The sequence below is a fragment of the Amphiura filiformis genome, chromosome 8 (genome assembly GCF_039555335.1).
Source record: "Amphiura filiformis chromosome 8, Afil_fr2py, whole genome shotgun sequence".
NCBI classification, from domain to species: domain Eukaryota; kingdom Metazoa; phylum Echinodermata; class Ophiuroidea; order Amphilepidida; family Amphiuridae; genus Amphiura; species Amphiura filiformis.
This window is the reverse complement of record NC_092635.1, coordinates 11955707-11959993: the sequence shown is the minus strand read 5'-3', so window position 1 is coordinate 11959993 and position 4287 is coordinate 11955707.

Here is a 4287-nt window from a genome sequence, read left to right as displayed (position 1 = left end):
GCCCCCCTGACAAAAAATGAAAGACAAAAGTTCCCCTCTGACAAAAAAAATTGGGGAAAATCTGGAGGGCAAAGGAAAAGGGCAGGGAGCCCGTTTCCACCAAAATCGACCCAGATAATGGGCCAAAATAGTGTCGAATACAAAATTTTGGCGCGCTACACACGCACATTGTCCCGTTAAAGCTTTTTTTTGACTAATTTTTTCCGTCTGTGCCCCGAAATTTTACTTTGCCCCCCCGCGACCAAGAAAGCTGGCTACGCCCCTGATATAGGCCTTTTTATTTAAAGCTAATTATATGTAGGTTTTGGATATGATCTTTTAAAAAAAAGACCCGGCTGCTATTCCGAATTGAGCGCTAACCCAAACAACGTTCTTTAACTATATCTACCCTAACCCAAATTTTGAATAACACCCGCTTTTGGGTTTTGCTTTGTTTGTTTTCTTGGTTTTTTTTTTTTTTTTTTTTTGCGAGTTTTTTTTTTTTTCAATTCGGTATAACGCCTCTTCGGAATAACAGGCCGATCTCGTTTGGAGGACAAGTCAACATTTTTGGAGGTCTTATGTAGGTATACATTGTATTATAGAGTAAAACTGATCTATGTATTATGTATTGTACTAATATTACTAAAAGGAAAAGCCTTGTGTGATGTTGAGGAGAAAATGTTTATTATAGTATTAAAATGTTCATGTAAAGAAAAAAAATGTGATTTTTTTTCCATTATTTTGTTTGTCGCGTTACATGCTCTATGCTTCATGAAATACCGGTAGGCATTTGAGGCGCATGCAAAATACACTTTCAGTTGGCCTTATTATATGATCAAATCAGCCAGTACATAACTTTTGGTCGTGTGTTTCAGTTGGGCAAAAATGACCTTTTTGCACAGAAAATCTCTGCAAATCCGTTAAAATGGAGTCTCGGCAGTTGCAAGTTGACCCGCTTACCGCTGATCTAGGTCCTATTATAATAAAGGGCTGTGTAATAATTGTGAGCCCTGGTGGGAGGGTAAAATTGCGGGAAGGGGGGAGAAATTTTTGGCAAGCTGAGTCGCAGCAGTTGCTAGATGAGGAAGATTAAGGTCATGTTTTCCATAGGGGTGTATAGGAATAGCCGGTTTTGATTAGAAGTACTAATAGCTAATGCAATGGTGAAAAGAAAAAATATAGCTATCTGTGCCTCTAAGTGCTTTCAACTGGATTTAACTCCATTAATAAATGTCACACTTAGTTTGAAATGCATTAGGCTACAACAGCTTACAACAATATTATGCGAGGTGATCTAGCAAAATCCGTCGGGAGTCGGATATATTGATATTTAGATATAGCCAAACAAAGACAATAATTTCTCTTGCTGCATATTGTTTTGGAAACACTTCAACTGTTCATATCTTTGGAACTAAATGTTCAATTTCAACATGGGGTTTTTGCAAAATGTAGCTTTGCAATTGCTATATACGATCACGTAAAAAACTGTAAATTGAATATGCCCGACTTCAGACTGATTTTGCTTGATCACACACCATATTTTCATTATTTTGTCTATATTTTGTCCATACAAATAGAAGGAAGCAATCATATTTGACTTTAATGGGGTACTGCACCCCTGGCAAATGTTGTGCCTGTTTTTGCATTTTTCTCATTGGTGACAATTAAGATTTATTTATATTATAGGGGCAAGGACTACAACTACTGAACTGAAAATTCAGGAACTCAAGGCAAGTAGTTATTGATCAAATATTGGGTTTCCCTCATTTTTGACTGTAACTCCACAACTGTTGTCTGCGCTGAAATAAATTTTCCAGTGCAGTAGTTGTAATTCTTGCCCCTATAATTTACATATCTTACTTGTACTCAATGCTCTATAATTTTTGGGGAAAATGCAAAAATAGGCACAAAATTGGGAAGGGGTGTAGTACCCCCTTAAGTAGATGGTAGATTACCTAACACTGTAATAAAGTGTTCTTTGTGTGTAGAAAAGAGAAATTTCCTCTGCATTAAATATTGCCAATTTGTCATTATTGAAAAGGGTTTTTGATTCTATCAATTCTAAGAGGTAATCATTTTCATGATTAGACTATAAATTATATAGTAACCTTGTTAATCTCTTTTGGCACACCTGATATGATTGTAAAGCTCCAATATCTTGTTTCTTTCCCCCGTCATTTGTGGTAGGCTATAGGCCTATGGTGGGGCAAATATGCTTACAAGCAAGCACCAACTTCATGCTTGGCGTGTTTTGGGGGGGCTTTGGGCGCCTAGCCCCGGGTCAAAGTAGGGGCGGCAAAAACGAAGGGCGGCGGAAGAAGAAGGCGGCAAAAACAGTGGCGGCAAAAACGAAGAGGGCGGCAAAACGAATTAGCAAATAAAAAGGCGCAAAAAATTGGAAAAGCTTTAAAATTTTAAAAATGGTTGCTTTTAGGGCGCTAGCGCCTAAAATTTTTTTTTTTTTTTTTTTTTTTTTTTTTGCTCTTCACTTTTTCAAACGACCGTGAAAAAATTGGGTCAACCTTTTCGGGCTGTTAAAGAAGGGGCGGCAAAATTGTTTCTTCTTCAGCCCCCCGGGGTTGGGGCGGCCACGGTACGCCACTGAACTTGAACCAATTGATATCCTTTTCACTTGAAATTCAGACCTGAAACGTCAGCTTTTTAGCGGATTTCAGCTTCATTTTTGTTGTTGCTCAAATTTACCAGTTTTATTTGATTTTCAGCCCAATGCTCAGAGCACAACATACCGTAAATCGATTCGATGGCAGTTTTGAAGACTATCTTGTCTTTGTGTTCAGGCGAGACGATCATGGCTTCAAAGGATATGCTGCAGATGACCGTCCATGTCTTCACGGTCTATGCTAAAGTCAACGAAAAACAACACTACACATTGAAATGATTCTTAGGCTGCCCAGGTCAAGAAAAAACAACACTACTCTGAGATGTAACACATTGAAATGATTATTAGAGGTCACTCAAGCCAACGAAAACAGCACTACATGTACTCTGAGATGTAACACATTTATATGATTCTTAGGCAAAAAAAAAAAAAAAGAAGATTTGTCTCATGTCCCATGTGAGTTTGAAATCTAATGCGGTATGCGTTTTTTATTTTTTATTTTATCAATAAATTCGGGGAGAGGGGGTCACCCCCTTGAAAACTCGCCGGTTTTGGCTCATTGTGTTTTGCCAATGGCAATGTTGTGAAAATGAATAAATGTGAAATAGAATTTTATTTTTGAACGTTTTCACCATCAGAAATCCAATGCGCGCGCGGGGACATGTGACAAATCAATTTGTTTGGCCTTGTCACCCAAGTCAACAAAAAACAACACTACTCTGAGATGCAACACATTCAAATGATTCTTATAGGTCACCCAGGTCAAGGAAAAACAACACTTCTCTGAGATGTAACACATTCAAATGATTCTTATAGGTCACCCAGGTCAAGAAAAAACAACACTACTCTGTGATGTAACACATTCAAATGATTCTTATAGGTCACCCAGGTCAAGGAAAAACGACACTACTCTGAGATGTAACACATTCAAATGATTCTTATAGGTCACCCAGGTCAAGAAAAAACAACACTACTCTGTGATGTAACACATTCAGATGATTCTTATACGTCACCCAGGTCAAGGAAAAACGACACTACTCTGAGATGTAACACATTCAAATAATTCTTGTAGGTCACCTAGGTCAAGGAAAAACGACACTACTCTGAGATGCAACACATTCAAATGATTCTTATAGGTCACCCGGGTCAAGGAAAAACAACACTACTCTATGATGTAACACATTCAAATGATTCTTATAGGTCACCCAGGTCAAGGAAAAACGACATTACTCTTGAGATGTTACACATTCAAATGATTCTTATAGGTCACCCAGGTCAAGGAAAAACAACACTCTGAGATGTAACACATTCAAATGATTCTTATAGGTCACCCAGGTCAAGAAAAAACAACACTACTCTGAGATGCAACACATTCAAATAATTCTTGTAGGTCACCCGGGTCAAGGAAAACAACACTACTCTGAGATGCAACATATTCAAATGATTCTTATAGGTCACCCAGGTCAAGAAAAAACAACACTACTCTGTGATGTAACACATTCAAATGATTCTTATAGGTCACCCAGGTCAAGGAAAAACAACATTACTCTAAGATGTAACACATTCAAATGATTCTTATAGGTCACCCAGGTCAAGAAAAAACAACACTACTCTGTGATGTAACACATTCAAATGATTCTTATAGGTCACCCAGGTCAAGGAAAAACAACATTACTCTAAGATGT